Source organism: Antechinus flavipes, chromosome 2 (assembly GCF_016432865.1).
Source record: "Antechinus flavipes isolate AdamAnt ecotype Samford, QLD, Australia chromosome 2, AdamAnt_v2, whole genome shotgun sequence".
In the NCBI taxonomy this organism is placed as follows: Eukaryota; Metazoa; Chordata; class Mammalia; order Dasyuromorphia; family Dasyuridae; genus Antechinus; species Antechinus flavipes.
The window spans coordinates 525,756,293-525,775,951 of record NC_067399.1 but is presented as its reverse complement, the minus strand read 5'-3'; the positions used below and the strand labels follow the sequence as shown (position 1 = coordinate 525,775,951).

The 19,659-nt window shown below is 32.8% G+C and overlaps 1 protein-coding gene across 1 annotated transcript in view; it reads left to right on the top strand.

Annotated features, from left to right (window-relative positions):
* The window catches only part of WDR72 (WD repeat domain 72), a 257,455-nt gene that overhangs the window by 177,033 nt on the left and 60,763 nt on the right, over window positions 1-19,659 (top strand). The gene's annotated exons all lie outside the window — the stretch shown is intronic.

Here is a 19,659-nt window from a genome sequence, read left to right as displayed (position 1 = left end):
TTCAGTGTCTAGAGATGTTTAGACTATGAAAAAGTATTTCTGATTTCATGTAGGGCATTTGAACCTTGATGAATTAATTCTCAGTAACCCATTTATTTTGTACTTAATGATGTGAATTTAAAATGAAAAATATAGCTACCAAGCAGGTTGGAATATTCATTTTGACTGTTGACCCTGTTTTCTTCCCTTAAAAAAACTTATTTGAGAAACTAATCTGATAATAAAAAGTTTGGTGAGCCCAGAGCAAAAGCAAAGAGAATAAGAGTGTTAGTGTGGTGTGTGCTCAGGGCACTAAATATAGAACTAATGAGATGTGGATTTTAATCCAGCCCTAAACTTTATCTAGTTTTATAACTATAAAGTCATCTCTCTGAGCACCACATTTATTATCTATACAGTGGAAATAATAGCACCTTCTTCCCAGATTTGTTTTGAGATGTGTATGAAAGTATTATATAAAAGTGACTTGTTGTTGTTTTTATTAAATTGTTGAAGTCAAAATAGAAATCATTCTAGGACAAGTTCCTATCCCCAACTGTCTTTAATGTTTATCAGACTATTTAAAGATGGATAAAATGCATGCTTTTTGTATTGAGCTATATGCTCGTCTTCTAAAGAATTACTTAAATAATTTTAGGGACACCTTTATTATACAGGATGATGTAAATGATAAGTATTTCATTTTTAAACTAGTTTTAATTTATGTTCTGAGAATGTTTCAGCACATGCAACTTGAAGATCACATACATTTGATTAGGGCAATTTTGTAGACTAACAGTTTTCTCTATGATGATGCTTTGATTCTGATGTAGTTTAATAAATTCTCAATAATTGTAAAAGTTTTATTTGTATTGGGTGGAATTGGAATCAGATTTTAAAGAATAGTAACTTCTAGTGTTTGATTCTAGCTCCTTGATTTTATTTTTATAGATATATATTAGGATTTTTTTTTGAAAACTGCAGTGATGTTTGTATTTTCGATTCTTTCCTCATGAAATTGTCACTATGTCCAATTTTCTTAAAAGTAGCCTTTAAAAAAAGTCTTCCTAGCAATGACATGGTAATAAGTGGCTGAGGATTTGAATCCAGGTCCTCTGCCTTCATGCAGGTAGATGACACAGTTGATAGAGCACTAGGTTCACTTTCATGAATTCAAATCTGGGCTCTGTGGCCTTGAGCAAGTAATTTAACACTTTTTGTCTCAGTTTTCTCATCTCTATAATGACTTGGAGAAGAAAATGACAAACTATCCCATTATCTTTTCAAAAAACAAAACAAGTGCACTCACAAAGAGTTGAACATGAGTGAAAATGACATAACCACCTCTATCACCAGAGACTTTACTTTTTGTCTCTCTGCCCCACTGCCTTCAACAGAGATACCTTAATCTCAAAGAGTGAAGATGTTTTGGGTCATCCTAAATGCTGAAATACTTGTGGTGGGCAGGTGTTGCAGATAGCTCTTTCCATTTATGCTGGGTAGATTTTTGTTAGGTCCCTCTCAGGGACTGATCTTCTCCACTCTAAATTGATAGCTATATAATTCAGGGGACAATTACCCTCTAGGTTGGTATCCTTGTATGCAAGGATGAAACTTCTGGGGCCTTCTGTCACATTGGCCTTCCTTCTGTTCATAGTGCTTCAAAGAACAGTTCTATTGGTTCCATGAAATTCAGTTATACTAAAGCTCTGCCCACTATTTTTCTGTTTTTCTGAATCTTGTTCTGAAGTATGCTCTCTTCCACTCAAGTAGAAGTTACAATGTTAGGAGATTAGATGCTGCAGTATTTTGGCAGGAAAGGGAAATTTGAAAGATAATTGAAAGCAGGTACAATATGTGTGTATTTTAAATGTGTATTAAAATGAAAATTAATAAGATTAATATTGACCTTTATCATGTACATATTCTGCAATTGTGATGTTGCGTATAGGTTTTGAAGTCAAAAGCACATATTTGAGTCTTATCTTTGGTGCTTACTGTATGATTTTGTCTGAATCAATCTCAGACTTAAATTTCTTGTCAATTAAAAATACAAATGAAATAATTTATATCAATGTATTTTCTAAGCTTTATATAAGACAACTATAAGTAGCTATATGATTCTGGGCAAGTTACTATGTCTGCTTTAATTCCCTGAACAGGAAAATGGAGATAATAGTACCTATCTTTCAAGTTATAAGGATAGGATAATAAAAGTGCTCAGTGTAGTGCCTGGCACATAGTAGGCATGTAATAATTGCTTTCTTTTAGTAAATAAGTAAGCTTAATCATTATTTAAATATTTTTACTTGGTAAAATCATTTTTACACAAAAATTTAATTAATAAATTCCCCTATTATTAGTGAAATTTTCATTTATGTTATACTATGATAGACGTGTAATATCAAGGAAATTTTGTAAAGTGCTAATTTTAATTTGAAAAATATCTTTGGGAGGAGTCTAGTATATTAGTTCCAATTTTTAAATCTATCCACTGAGAAAACTAGCAGTTTCATTCAGGAAAGGCATTTAGACTTACAATGAAGTACTGTAAGTATACAGTTGACAAAGCATTGATTTATTCATGTGTTCTATGATAGAAGAATAAGGAAATGTCATGTTTTCTAAATTTTGTCTTGTATTTCCTAGATATGGAAACAGAATTTTTTATACAATTTTACATTTATCCTAGATTTATTTCAGTATGACAAACAAATAAATTATTTTACTACATATCCTTATACGGTCATGACAATGATTATTCTGTCAGAGTGGGTCTTTTCTCATTCTTAATTGTGCTATCCTATGATTAGTCTTTGTAACCACATTTCTTTTACTTTTTAATCAAATAAATGAAAACAAAAATTTATTAAGTGCTTTCTAAAGTCAAAGCACTAAGCTAAGGGGTGGTGATACAAATGTAAGTCCTGATCTCAAGGATCTTATACTTTGCAAGTGAGCAATGATGCAGGATGCCAGGAAGATATAGATATTTTAGCTTGGGAAGTCAAAGGGAGGGTAAATATGTCACTGAGGAAATAATTGCTTCCTTCCCAGTAGTAATAACATTACTGATTTGATTACGTATTGATTAATTACTTCCTGTAATGCATTCAATTCTCAATTATGTGGAAGAGAGAAAAGAAAGATTTTATTCTAGATTATTCTGGAACTAACCAGCTCCTGTGAGCCAGTTGTTAAATTTTAAGTGTACACATTTACAAGCTGGAAATTGGCAAACACTACCAATCAGGGCTTGATCATGTGTTTTGATTGTCTGGACCTAATTGACAGAGCAAATGTTAATAGTGCAGATTAAATATAAAAGTGTATCATATATTTTTAGAAAGCTGATTGTTAAATATTTACCATATCTGATTATGTTTTCATCTCAAAAAAGCTTCCTTAATGTTATTACATAAATAATAACTATAACTTTTCAGTGTTATAAAAGTGCTTTTTATAGGGTTGGTGTCTTTTTAAACATCCCTATGCACATTATCTTAGTTGGTCCTCACTGCAATCCTGTGATAATATTAGGAGGACATTATTCTTCCCAGAGATGCTCTGTGTTATACTCATGATCAAACAGCTAGAAAACTTCAACCCAGATTTTGTGATCCCTATATAGTGCTCTTTTAATTTTACCATCTCAGTTATTCATTCTATCAAAACAGAAAGAATATGAAAGATAGATTACATGTTCAAAGTTTGACTCAAAGAGTCAATATATCAGAGGAATTGCTTGAATTTTCCTTCTACTTACCTAGCTCATAAATAACCATCAGCAAAGTTGGATTGTATTTTGAATGCTAACCAACTCTGCATCCGCCGTCTCTTTTTAGAAGTATGTTTGCTAGACATGGTTTTTTTGTCTCTCAGAGATTTAGAGAAGTGCCAATTGTATGCCATACACTGTGCTTAAAGATAAAATATAGATAAGATTAAGAAACTGAATCTTGGAGTTATTAAATAATTAGGAAGTCTTTATAAGTAATTTAACTTTTCAAAACAAATGAGTATGATCAATTGAAACAGACTAGAAAACTAGACATTGTGGGACAATACAACTATCTTATAGCACATTTTGAATGTGCTTTGTATGTATGTGTATAGGTGTATATGTTCTCTTTTTTTTTTTTAATTTAATTTTATTTAATAATAACTTTGTATTGACAGAATCCATGCCAGATAATTTTTACACAGCATTATCCCTTGCAATCACTTATGTTTCGTTTTTTCCCCTCCCTCCCTCCTCCCCCCCCCCCAAGATGGCAAGCAGTCCTATATATGTTAAATATGTTGCAGTATATCCTAGATACAGGTGTATATGTTCTCATTTGAACCTTTCAATCCCTTGTGAAAGAAATGGTTTTCTTATCCTCATTTTATAGATGAGGGAGCTAAGATTTACTTGTAGTACACAATTAGTAAGTATTAAAGATAGGATTTGAAACTAGGTGTTCCTTACTCCATGCTCATTTCTCTAGGGGATAAACTCTAGATATTTTGCCATATTGTCTCCCTGTTATGTTCATATGGAATAAATGTAGTCTTTTAGCTATATTTTGATAGCAATTGTTATATTTATATTTTTTTTATGTGTTAAGTTGTGAGGTTGTTTTTGTCTAATAAAGCTATGTTTTTGTTTTTATTTAAATAATGGCTACATTGCTATCATTTACAAATCCTTTCTAAAATGGAATTGAGACGTTCAGTTTAGTTTACAATAACATTTAAGGCTAAGATTTAGTGTATGTGAAAACTGTAATGGTTTCTATTTTTAAATGCATTTGAAAGTTATTCCCCTCCACTATTTTTTTCTCAAGCTGTTTCGAATCAGTTTAAGGAAGTGCTCTAAAATCTTCCATTAAATAAATTGGTTGTGGTAGAAATGGAGACTTTGCAGTTAAAACTGTCACCTTGGAATTATTGGTTGAATTTAAATTTCAACTTAAGCTGTGTTGGAGTGAAGATGATGTATCAAATAGGGGTAAAGCAAATAATCTTTTTTATTGCACACAAAGTTTTCAAAGTCTTTTACCTACAAAATGAACTGATGACAAAATGCCTTTTTTAAATGGTGAAACAAACCCCTACATTTGTAGTAAATCAATGGAAAACATCTATTCACCAGCAAAAGTCCTGCGGCCTTCTCTGGCAGAAGGTCTCAGGGCAGACTTCCTCTGCCTGCTGGGCTTTTCAGAAGGAAATCTGTCTGGTTTGGGAAAGCATTTTACACATAGTTGAATACCTCACTGGGGAAACCCTTCTGTGACTGTCTTTTTCTATAGTAAATGAGTCTTCCCCCACCCTCTGTGAGGTCTCCCTGCCTGATTAAGAAAGGCCAGAGAGTTGATCTTTATGGTCACAGAAGTTTTTGTTTTGTTTTGTTTTGTTTTGTTTTGTTTTTTTCCCTTTTGGAGTAGTCTATGTGCTTATTGATTCATTTCCAGTGCCAATTTAGCCAAACTTCTACTCACATCTCCATTTTTTTTTTTTTGTACTAAAAATTAAGTCGCTTTCTTTAAGACTTAGATCTTCCTCTTTTCAGCCAAGAGTCCTGTGTTCTCTGACAGCTGTATAGATAATTAAAGGATATCTTTTGAACATCTTGAAACCTGGAAGATGATTGAATATTTCATTTAGGCACCAGCTTGGTTCCCCCTTTTCGATAATCAGAATACAAATTTATTCAGATTCATCCAAATTCCCCTAGACAAAGCAATAGTAAATCTACTATTTATGTTATGAGACTTCCAGTTGGACTTTGTTCACATGCTTTGCATGAGTTTCCATTGAACATCTTTGAAACTTTTAACACAGAACATTAAAAATGATAACAAGATTTAGTTGAGAATTCTTTTTTTTTTATTTCTTGCAGTGATAGAAACAAAAGGAAAGGAAGGCTTTGAATTTTCCTATGACTACACTGGCATCCTTATCATAGAGAGCCTGTCTATGAATCAAGAAAACCTCCCTTAAAGCCTTGCCTCTGATAGTTATTGTTTGTGTGACTCTGTATAAGTCACTTAACTCTCAGGGCTTCAGGCAATTCTCTAAGACTTTAAGTTGCATACCAATCAACAAAGACAGGAGTGATCTTACCATAGGTACCATATGTAGTGTGTTTACCCACAATAGCAAATCCTACAAAGCCTCACATGGTATTACCTCTGCCTAAAAACCCTGCTTAGACTCAGGACATCTGTCATTGATTAGTCTTCTTCTGAATCTTCACTTTGCCTCCTTCTTTTCTTTCTCAATCCTTTCTCTCAAAAAAAAAAAAAAAATAGAGTAGTGTATCAAATCTAATCAGAATCAGCATGGACCTCTTTTTCCAATTGGAATGAGCAGAACCAAGAGTACACTGTATACAGTATTATCCTATTGTTTTAAGAACAACTTTGAGCAAATAAGTTTTTTTTTTTTTTAAACTTATAAACACCTACATTAACTACAAAGGACTCATGAAGGAAGTTATTATCTGCATTCAGAAAAAGTATTGATAAATAGAAGTATAAAAACACACACATATACACACATTTTAATGGTAGCCATCTCTAATGCAGGGGGTGGGATGCAGAAGGAAAATTAAAAGAAAATTTACATAACAGTTATACATTATTACTATATTTTAAATATTTAATATATATAAGAATATATTCTATATTACATATATAACACATTATATATTAATAGTAAATTGTGCATAATCAATTTGTAGCATCTTTTTTATTATACCATGTTATCGAAATGCTTGTTTTATTTCATAAATTAAATAATGAAAAATTTAAATAAATAATCAACATGGACTGGTACTGAGTGGAATACAAGTTATCTATGATCTTTGTGGACTTTTAACTAAATATACTATTACTTTCCCTGACCTTCCCCATGCTTTTTAATTTAGGAAAGTCTTCAAAGGAGGGAAGAGAAGCTAAAGGGGAAAAAATTGTAGTAACTCTAAGCTCATAAAAGAGAAGACTATCCCAGAACTTAAGCAGTTCCCCTCTTACTCTTTGGACTTGAAATCCCTGACCCCCTTAGATATCTGTGAGGTGCATTGAGGGACCAGAAAAGGGTCAGATCATCTTTTATTGCCTTTAAGGAAGTAGCTCTGTAGAGATTTAATTTTAGCTCTTCCATCTTCAATCCCACAGTACTACTCTCTATCACTGTGTTTCTTCCCAGTTCCTTTCTATGTATTCTTACATTCCACCTACTTCTTCTGCTCCAGCTCCTTCCAAGGCTTTTCACTTCTCTTTCTTGGTTGCTTGTCAATACCTCCACCAGTAGGTTCAGCTATTACTCCAGAGTCCAGTCTACAAGGAAGGGTGACCACAGGTAATCAGTCCAAAAGTCATGCTTTTTATTGAACTGGGGAATGTTCCATTAAAAGTAGGGATGAAGTGGGATAGACGAGAACAGAAGAGAAGACTGGGCATTATAAATCGCCTAAGTTGATAGGAACCAGAGGAGTGACACAATCTGGGCACCTCATCATAAGTTAGCATGCTTGCCAACCACTGCTAAAAATGAATTCAGCTCATAACTGAGTGGTGCAGCATTATCATACATTAGATATAAATTTAATCTAGTTTTGGTCACTAGGTCACCTGAAAAGTAAAAGTTAGCAAGCCAGCCCCTCCAATAAGAATAAAGATTAAAAGGAAATATTCAGGGCTTTGAGGAGCTTGAGAGTAAGAATAGCCAATCTTCACCAAAATGAGGGAAGCTCATTGTAGCCAAGTGGTGCCCATAGTTTGTGTCCAGTCCAGTTTTAGACTAGAACAGAGGTGGAGCTTGAGGAAGAAAGGCCTGCCTCCAGTATTGTATTTTTGGGATGTTCTTTGTTGGAGTTCACAAACCAACAAGGGACAGAGCTGTACTTCCTACAGCAATCCTCCCAGGTCTCTTGTGAATGTGTTTCAGAGTTCCATTTTAGTGCTTTGGTGCTTTTCAACAGGAACTCTCTTTTCTGTCATCCCTTCCTTCCCTATTTGGTTGGGAAAGGAGAGAGACAAAGGGACTCCAGTCCCACTTTTGGCTACTTCCTTGATTCTCTGGTTAGGAGGGAGGAAACCATCTCAATTAACTCCTGAAGAAGTTTCCATGACATATTAAGTGAGCATTCTTATTTACATGCAAAGACTTAAGATTCTTAATGAACGAACATAATAGCAAAGAATTTCAATCAATCCTTATGCTTTTGGAGTTCTCTGGAGCCTAGTTTTGCTAAGAGGTGTGAGAGGATAATGGATCAACTACTGAACTTGGGTCAGAGTCAGCTTGAATTCCTATCTTGAACACTTATTAGAATGATGATGTTGAAGAAATCACTTTATCTTTGGGAGCCTAAGTTTGCTCATCTGTAAAATGGATTAGTTGATCTTCAAGACCCTGTTACATTTTTACATCTGATCCTTATGTGAGATGGTGGGCCATATATAGAAAATAGGTTGTATGGAGTTTAAGTAAGTAGGATAATTTGGCTAGAATATGAAAGGGAGTGATATAAAATAAATCTGGAAAGATAGGCTAGAGTCTGATTATGATGGGTTATTAAAAATCTAAGGAGTTTATATGTTGGCAGTAGGAAGTTTGCTGTAATTTTCTTGAGCAAGGAAATAGGCTTAGTGAGATCTGTCCTATTAAAAGAGGGAGAGTGAAATCCGGGAGACCAATTAGCAGGCAGTTGTAGCAGATTGGGTAATAAAAGACAGAATTAGTGTGGTGGCAATGAAGTTTGAGGGAAGGGAATGAATGTGAGAGAATGTGTATCTAGAATCATTTTCTTTTTGTATACTTAGTGCTTATCAGTGGCTCACATATAATAAATACTTGTTGAATTGAATATTTCCTCAAAATTGCTTTTGTCTTCTCAATTGCTCAGAAATTTATAGAGGAATTTATAATCAATTCATTAATTCTGCTTGTTGCTGTAAAATAAAAGTAAGTTTACACTATCTTCTAGGAGCTCTATGATTTTCAGCTGTCATCAAATTAAAAGTCAAGGGCTTGCAATGTCCTATGTTTTTCCTTTGCTCACAATTTCTAAAAATATAGTAGTTGGCTTGTCTTCAAATGAAGGTCTCCTTTTACATTTGCATTTTTTTTAACTTTTTGAGTTTTAATAATAGAGTTTTGTTTGATCTTCATACTACTATATGAAGTAAGAAGGCCTGTATGAAATATCCATTTTACAAATGAAGAAATTGAGATGCCAAAAGATTTGTTGAAGGCATATAATTGGTATATATCCAAAATCAGAATTTATTTTTCTGATTCCTATCCCTATACTAGACCATACTATTTCATACAGTTAAATTTCTCCTTGAAAGGCTATTACATTTTTGACATATTTCAAATATTCATTTTAAGAGAGAAAAATATTATATACCCCCAAATAATTGTAGAAACACATATTTCTACTATTATTGGCAACCTAGTATTATAGTGTTTATCTTATAATAACCAACTATCAGTCAAAATATTATTTGATAAATCTATAGAAATTGATAACCACCAGTTCATTTCTTTTAGAGTGAACTTGATTTTCAAATATTAGTATATTATTAGCTGGGTTCATGTTACAAATATTTCCAGTAAGTAAACCCAAATCATTTTTATATTTAGCATCTAACTTGTGGCCTTTTAAGCATTAAATCATATTTTAAATATTCAATTAAATTGTTTTTTGATCCTTTTTAGAAAAAATATTAGTGGTTAGGTATGAAGAGGAAAAAAGCTTGCAGGATATTTCTAAAACCATAGTTTATTTCATTTCTTGTTTCGTAAATTTTGCTAGAGGACTTCTTAATGCAACAGAAATCAGATTTGGTGTGTATTTTTGCACAAAATCAAATTGTACAGGCGCCATCTCAGAGTTCTCCAAAACATTAGAAGGATAAGATTCCACCAGGATGTAGCTCAAGAAAGAAGGAGAACTATGTAAGAAGCTTTTGAGATAAAGCAGTAAGGATGTATTTTACTGGAAAATGAGGGGTAGTATAACAGTATTTTTTTTTTTTTTAAAGAACTTTCCTCTTTATTTGCGTATATGTACCACAGAGTCCTTGGAGCTGTGTTTTAGGGAAATAAATCACAAGTGAAAGAAGGTGGATGATCCTGAAGGCTATAGTCCAGTGTCAAGATGTAAATGTTATTCTGTCGTTGAGAGTCACTAATGATATCAAGCACTTAAAGATTATAGCTAAAGGGATGGTACGAAGAGGAAGCACATAGTAAGCTTTTATTTATTAAAGCCAGGATGTCTCTCTTCCTAGAGTTATTTAATTGAATCTAGTTCCCCTGTTCTCCATTCACCAAATCAAAATTCCCAATTTCCAAATGACTCTTAATAAATTTAACCTTATTGTTTGTTTTCCTGCCTGCTTTTGACATGCCCAGTTATCAAGCAATGATTTCTTGTCATTACTCCTTTCCTTAAATCCTAAAAATGATGGAAATGGAGAGAACTATTGAGAAATCTGGAATTACAGACTTCAAGTTAGAAGAAACTTTATAGATCAGCTATTTGAGTTGTCTCATTTTACAGTTGAAAGGTTTAATTACTTTTCCAAGGTCACTCAATCAGGAAATGTCAAAGATAGGATAACGTCACCTTCCCTACCTCAGCTTTTGGGTGGGTTCTTTCATGGTAAATCCATTTTTTCCACTGCACCACATTGCTTTTCCTTATCTTTAGTTTCTGTTTCTTTTCTTCCGTGGTTGTTTTTCCAAAATCTTTAGTTGTCCATTTCTATTTTAATTGAGTCACTCATAATGGGAGTTTATATTTTGATATGTTGGTAGATATGATTTTATCAATGTGTTTGGATACATTTTTTTTTTTTCTGGTGCACGATGTAACCTCTCAACTGCATCTCATTTAATACCTCTCTTTGTCTAATTAAAAAAAATTCTTCCTAAAGAAGACACATTTTATGTATGATTTCTTCTAATTCCTGTAGTAATTAAAAGGTGCTACAGTAATAGAGTGTCCTTCAATCTTACATTCTCATCATTTGTTTTCTAGATCATTCCTGACTGCATGACATTTCTAACAGACAAGTCATTGTTGATAATGTTATAGCCTTATTATATCCATTCAATCTTCTTTCATGACTTGCAGTTTTATTTGTAACAAGTTCTTCTAAGATCATATTATTTGCATGATTTGCAGCATTTCATATTCAGGAGACCTGCATAGTTCAACAAAAGATGAAAATTTGCTGCAATAATAGGCAGCTCAATGAATTAATAAGCCTGTGATATATATATATATATATATATATACACACACATACATACAAATACTTATATGCACACACATAAATGTGTATATATTGTATAACAGTATTGGGTTAACAAAAATACATGCTTGGATATAAAATATTATGTTCACAATATGAGAGACATATTCCTGACTTCCTTTTTTTTTTTTTTTTTTTTAAAGAAGTAGCTTAAGATTGATCAGGGTAGTGATTTTGTTCGTACTTGAATTTATATCTGGAGCACCTAGTATATTCTTTTAGAAACTTGATACTTCCTTGCCTAATTAATTTGATTTTGTCTCTTAAAAAGATACTGCTTTTGTTTGGCACATGAAAACCCAATTTCTATCACACTTTAAATGACAACATCCTTACTTTTCTACATTATAGGAAGAATCATAGAAATGAATGATAACTCAATGGATAGGTAGTATCTTAAAATGTAGAAATCTCTGAGGAATAGTTCTAGTAAAACTTTTTTTTTAAATAAGCAAGTTCATTTTCCTTTTAGCACAGTAAGATTTTGGGTCTCTGTCAAAAGGTTTATTTTGTGACCAAACAAGACATTAATTCACATAGAGAGGGCTTCCAGGAAGCTGTCTGAATGGGCTCTCATCCAATGCTATTCATTGGCATAGACTCATTCCATACTTTTGCAAGGAGGCTATCACAGTAAGATTATAAAGGTGGCTTCCCAGAAGTGCAAGCAATTATTTACTCAAAAAGTCTGGCCATACCTCATAATTTAAAATAGTTTTCCCTAATCATATTTTTTCCCATATTCTTTGTAAAATGATTCTTACAAACCTAGGCTGGGTATTTTAGTAATACTGCAGATTATCCATTAAAACAAAGATCTCCTTAAAAGTAGATTTTGGAAAGTATTTTATATTCTTTACAGAAGAGAAGTATTTTTCATGTACCTTATTTTGACCATCAGCCTCACTATGCTTTTTATTTCTGAACCCCTTAGGATAAATGACTTATTGTTTCATCCATTTTGCTCTGGAATTTTTGAAGGTCAGATGAATACTTAATCACTGATTATCACAATTGTAAATTCCATTACAAGGGAGTTCTTGAAATGAATTAAGCAGGAATTCTTAGATAGTCACAACCATCTCTTTAACAATCCCAGCTACAGTTTTCATGGGTTTTGCAGATTAAAAAAAAAAGAAAAAAAGTCGGGATCAGGAGGAGGGATGGTTCAGAGGCAATTCAATCCAGTTGTAACCAAGACCAGCATCTTAAACCAATGGTCATTCTTTTTTTTTTTTTCCCTCGAGTACAACATGTAAAAAGTGAGGGGAGACCATTATGAGACATTCAATTTTCGAATAGCTTGAATTGTAATGCTTTTTCTCTTTTGCAATAAATCTAAATTTGCTTCTCTGTTGCTTCCATTCAATACTTCTAGTTCTGTTTTTTTGGGTCAAGCAGAAGAAATCTAATTCCTTTTCTATATAGCATATTATTGAGGTTTGTTTCACTGACCTGAGCCTCATTGGCAGAATAAGTTCCAGAGATCATTGACCCCTCCCTTTGAGATTATAGTGGTTACTTCCAGAGTCTCTTGGGTTTTCAGTATTATGGCTCATGGCCTGCCCACCCCCTATCAATAAATATCAGCCAAACTTAATTAGCCTTTAGAAAAAATAAGTAAATAGATATAGCAAATACCTACCTATATATCTGTACGTAAACATGTTTGTATATATATTTTTCAATAAAAGACACTTGAATAGTTTAATGGTCTGATGTTACAGCTAACTAAGACCCTAAGTTAGAACTATACTATTTAAAATGGAAGAGATGACTTTAACTTGAAATTTTCTAGAGCAAACATTAAAAAATAATCTTGTCTTTAAAAACACACATATACACACACAACAAAATATAACTTCCAAGTCGCATTATGTCATGAGGATCTATTTTCTCTTTACCCATTTAGAGAGTTTTGCTATATACTGTATACATAATGTATTTTTATTTAAGACACACTATTGATAAATACTGAATACAACATGATTAACCATTCTTTTCACATCAGAGCATTGAAGGTGGTTGTTAAATTGCCATTATTAGAGAGAAATAATATTATTTCATTACTAACTCAATGCTTTAGTTGAAAATGTGTATATCTCTGTAAAAGAAAAGAGGGTCATGATAGAATAAGACTCAGAAAGAAAAAATTGGGAACATAAAATGCTGCTACCCAGCAAGAGAGAAAGAATAAAACTTTAGGTGAAGAACCCATTAGCTAGGAATGGTTCTAATGGTACTGGCACGTAAGTAGTATACTAGAAAGAGCACTGGATTTGGCATCTAAAGATCTTTGTTTTAGATTTGAGCCATGACATTTAGGGTTAGAGATGGAAGGGAAGTTAGAAATTATCTAATCCAGTAGTGTCAAACACAAATAGAAATAGAAGCCACTAAACCATTAAGGATCACTATGGATCATATATTGATCTGGGTGAAAAAATATTTATACACACATACATATATACATATACGTATATATATGTGTGGGTATATATATATACATATATATTAATATACCACCACATTCACACCAAATAGGAACTGTATTTTAATCTGATTTATTATTTACTGGGAAGTGTTGTGAGCCATGGGATGTCTGGCCTCTAATTCAACACCTGATCTAATCTAATCCTCTCATGTTTTGCATGAAAAAGTAAGGTTAAAGAACGAGGAGAACATTGCACAAAGTAACAGCAATATTGTGTGATGATCATCTTTGACAGACAGACTCAGCTGATCTAAAACTATTCCAAAATATTCATAGTAGAAAACGTCAAATTCAAAGGAAGAACTATGAAGTCTGAACACAAATTGAAGGACACTATTGTCATCTTGTTGTTTTTCCTTTCTCAAGGTTTTTCCCTTTTGTTCTGATTCTTTTACAACATGATTAATGTGGAAATATGTTAACTGTGATTGTATATGTATATCTGATTTCTTACTGTCTTGGGGGGAGGGAGAGAGAAAAAAAATGGAATTCAAAATATTATAAAAGTGAATGTTGAAAACCATCTTTACATGTAAGTGGAAAATAAAATAGAATACTAGTAAGTGAGGAAAAAACCATTCCTCAGACTCAAGCAAATGCAATAACTTGCCTAGGAACACACATATAATAAGTGGCAATGGCAGGATTTGAATCCAGATCCTATCCTCTGGCTCTAAATCTGCAGCTTGTTCCATTCAACTGTACATTTCCTACCTATGTGATTTTGGGCAAGTCACTCTACCTCTTTGACCCTCAGTTTCCTTATCTGATAAATGAGGAGATTATAAAAGAAATGATGAGATGATTTTTAATAATAATAACATATATAAATCTACACAAGTATGTGTATACACACACACACACACACACACACACACACACACATGTGTATGTGTGCATCACTTACAATGTGCCAGATACAAATTGCTAAACACTTTACAATTATTTCATTTTATCCTTACAACAAGCCTGGAAAATGATGCTATTATAATCCCCATTTTAAAATGTAAAAAAGTGAGGCAAATATAGTTGAAAATGATTTTCTCAAGGTCACACAGCCAGGAAGTTTCTGAGGCCAGAATTATGTTCAGTTTTTTCTGACTCCAGGAGTGCTAAGGCCTAAATCCATGTATCTGTGATCTGTCAGTTGTTATGGATATGGGGCAGGACTAAAGAAAGGAGGAGAGCCAAAAAAGAGGGTGGTTTGGAGGAAATTACTTAAAACAATAATAATGATAGTTTATATTAAATTTTGAGAAGTGATTTTGACTGGCATCTCCTTTGATCCTTATATGCGACCCAGAATAAGGCAATGCCCAGAACTAAGGATGTGTCCAGAAGTAGAAGAGGATTTGCAAAGCAGAGATTAAGTATTGAGTTGAGGTTAGAATAATGACCAGCTTTGGCCTTGGTCATGGCTTATGGAATTTTGAAAGGTTTTTTTTTGTTTGTTTGTTTTGGTTTCATTTGATTCTTTACAACTCTACTCTTTATTCATGCATAATATTTGTTTGATTGCCAAAGGACATGTGAAATCTTTAATATCACTGTAAAAATTCCATTTATTACAATGAGCAAAAAACAAAAAAACCTCCACATAATCCTTGTTGAGGGAAAAGGAATTCCCCTTAAAAACTGCAATACTCAGAGTTTATAAAACATTATATGGGAATATCAACTGTCAGTGCTTAATATAGCTGCCTTGCATCAGTGTGCAATGTAAATATTGTACTTTCCAAGCTTTGTCATCTTGAGACACTTAAATTTAGCTATGTATTATGAACTGTCTTCAAATTTTATGGGCAGGTACACAAGGTTAACATTCAAAATTGGGATGTATGTTAATAAGTAAAATTTTATTTACAGAATATTTCATATTTTTCTTTAGATGATGGGACTTGCAGCAAATAATATTGATTATAGTCTAAAACTTTGACACACTTATAAAGTATCTGTTTGGCATGTCTTACAGAGTGGAAATGAATCACATCCCTTGAACAATAAAGATTAAGTATAAATTTACACTTGAAAGTACATTCTCTTTCTATGGTTTGCCATGAACGCTATTAGAATGCTGGAGGTGGTCACATGTAATAGGGAGTATTTTTACCTTTATTTTATTAGAAATAATTGATAAAGTAATATTCAGATGATCATATTTGTTACTAATTTACCCAATCTCTCTTTTTCATTTTTAGTAAATTTTAATCCTTTATTTAGAGGCCGATTTATTTTAGGACAGCCTTTAGTGGGAATATTAGTAGCCTTAAAGAAGTAGCTGGGTTCATGGGCTGTTTAGTGCTTATTCTTCTTTCTCCTTTTTTTTTTTTTCTGGCAAGACTTTGCCATTTCCTTCTCTTAATTATTTTTACAAATGAGGAAACTGAGGCAACCTAGAATTAAATGACTTGCATAGGGTCCCACAGATAGTAAGTAACTAAGATTGGATTTGAACTCCAGGAAAAATATCTTATTCCAGGCATTCTATCTATTGTGCCACCTAGCTGTTCATATAATGGACATAGAGTTTGGTCAAATGGAGCAAAAAAGATAGAAAAGATAAGAGTCTTCAAAATCACTTGTCTTCAAAGAAGCTAGTGTGTCTGATGATGTGGATATAATATAATAACACCCAGCACTTGTGTAATACTTCAAAGCTTGAAAAATTCTTTACATGTTATTTCAATGAATCCTTACAACTCTGTGAGATAGGGTCTATTATTATCTCAATTTCACAAATGAGGAAATTGAGGCTGAGAGAATAAGTGACTTGCCTAGGTTTAGAAATTATTAGAGGCAGAATTTGAATTCAGGTCTTTCTGAATTAAATTACCAATTATCCCCAAGATACAGAAATATTATATAGATTACAAAACAAACATGGAAGCTAATTTTTTAAAAACAAAAGCATTTGACTTCAACAACAATACTATATGATGATCAATTCTGATGGACCTGGCCATCTTCAGCAATGAGATGAACTAAATCAGTTCCAATGGAGTAGGAATGAATTGAACCAGCTACACCCAGTGAAAGACCTCTGGGAGATGACTATGAACCATTAATAGAATTCCCAATCCCTCTATTTTTGTCTGCCTGCATTTTTGATTTCCTTCACAGGCTAATTGTACACTATTTCAGAGTCTGATTCTTTTTGTACAGCAAAATAACTGTTTGGACAAGTATACTTATTTTGTGTTGAATTTATACTTTAACATATTTAACATGTATTGGTCAACCTGCCATCTGGGAGATGGGGTGAGGGAGAAGGAGGGGAAAAATTGGAAGAAAAAGTTTGGCAATTGTCAATGCTATAAAACTACCCATGCATATAACTTCTAAATAAAAAGCTATAATAATAATAAAAAAAAAAAACAAAACATGAAAGCATTTGAATTACAATGTAGTAGAAAAGCAATAACTTCCAGAAACTGAAGAAAAGTTGTTTGTATTTTGGGGTTTTTTTTGTTTTTTTGTTTTTTTGTTTTTTAACATTTAGACTGTCTGTTACTCCTATGTAGAAATCAGGGATTGAGAAATTACTTGAATTGCCCAAGCTCAAGTTACTGACAAATCAATAACTAGTCAGGTATTGACGTGAAATTTTCATCTCTTCAGTTTTTGCTTAGAGAATGAAACCTCACTTTTAGGCATTCATTTTTTAATACAATTACCAAATATATTTTTGATATGAAACGTGTATGTTTTGCTTTATATCTTAAGAAGGGAGTACAGTGGATTCCTGAAAACTCCAGTTATATGAGATACCTTTTGCATTGATGCAGATTGGCAACTCATCTTTAATTAATAGTCTTTGAGAGGTACCTGAGGTCCCAAGAATATAGGCTACTTAGCTGTGTTCACAGAGGATGTCACAAGCAAATGTAAATTTGGGTATTCCTGACTACAAAATTAGCCCATTATCTATTATGCCACAGTGCCCTTCAATGTTGACAATGAAGAGCCTTAGTTCCTTATATTGATTGAAAACAACTTTTTTTTACAATGTCATATAATTCAGGAGTAGTGCTATAAATGTCATTAGAAATATATATGATGGAGAAACATAATGTAGCAGTCACAAAGTCAGTGAGGAAAAACCAATGGACAACCTGGATGTGCTCCATTATCTTCCATGTAATTTGAAGTTAATAGGAGGAATGCTCTCAATGGAAGTAGAGGCCACATGATAAAATTATGATACAATACAAATGAGTTATACAGATTGGGCAGACATAGATGAATCATGATCTTCATCATTTTTTAAGGCAATGTTAAGATTTATATCACAGATGCATTCGGTTAGGAGTATATAACATATACAAAGATTTTTAAAAGAGTTTTCAAGGAAGCATTATTTTATTGTTGTGAATAATATTTGGAGATTAAAAGATATGTTCCAGATAACTATTAATTTTCATATGAGGGCTGATCACAAAATTTGTTGATACAAAAAAATCCTCAATGACTCTAAAATCCATAATTTCTAGAAGACTGATGTTTCTTATAGTTTCCATGCCAACTAATTATTACTTCTGAGTTTTGTTTAAAGATTGACTTGTAGGGTTCTATGTCTCTGGTGAGAGAACAAAGTTGTCTTCTGGTCAAAATTCTTATGTTTTCTGAATTGAAGAAATGTGCCTAGAAATATGCTTTCACGCTTTCATTGTTCCAACATTTTTCTAGACATGTTAGATTTTATGGAAGTTAAATGAATGGATGATAGGTCCTTTGTCCCTTCTTTCAAGGAATTTATATTTTAGTTGTTATCTATGTCATGGATAAACTTAATGCACATTACATACAAGTAAACAAGAAGAATACAGACTTCTGTGAGATCAGATGAGGAATAGAGAAATCACTTTTAGATAGAATCGCCAGTGAAGGCTTAAAGATCAATTCTTATAAAAATGCTTAGAAATTATAGAAGTTTCTAGATGGTGATGATATCCCCTAATTTCCTTTATTGAGATACCATTTTCCAATGCAATTCAACAAACATGTTTTGAGCACCTACTCTGTGCAGGAAACTCTGATAAGTACAAAGATATAAAGACAAAATGAAGATTTGTTTTTTTTTTTTTTTTTTTTTTTCTTAAGCAACTTATATTTTATTGAGGTAATACAAAATTGAATTTCTCTTTTCTATCAAAATATGGATTTCTTGCTAAATTTCTTACTAAATTGTTTTCTTCTAAAAAGTCCCATGGCTTCCAGCTCACTCAAGCACACACACCTTCCATCTTCTATTTCTGTGTGCTTCCTTACCTCTTTGATGACTGGTATATAAAATGAGGTAGTTTGATTACATGAAAGAATCTCTATGTACCTTCCCGGTAAATCTCAAGGGTAACCTCCTGCAGGAATCCTGCTCTGATCCTACTGATCTCCCCAATTGGACCCTTGTGCCTCTTTAAATCACTTTGTATGTACCCTGTATGTATTTTGTATTGGTTTATCTGAATACTTGTTTTTTTCCTCAGTAGAAAATGATTTCCTTGAGGTCAGGAATTGTTATTCATTTGTGTTTTTATCATCAGCACTTAGCATAGCACCTTGCCCACAATAGGTGCTTAATGAAAGTTTACTGGATGAATAAATGAATGAGTGATCTCTCAGGACTCTTCCAATTCTAACAAAGTGTTTTATACACAATATATCATAAACTTCTGACAACTCTATAAAGTAAGTGCTATTTTTAATTTAATTTAATTTAATTTTTTTTTTTTTTTTGCTGAGAAAATGGGGTTAAGTGACTTACCCAGGATCACACAGCCAGGAAGTGTTAAGTGTCTGAGATCAGATTTGAAGTGAAGTCTTCCTGCCTTCAGGACTGATGCTCTATCCACTGTGCCACCTATCTGCCCC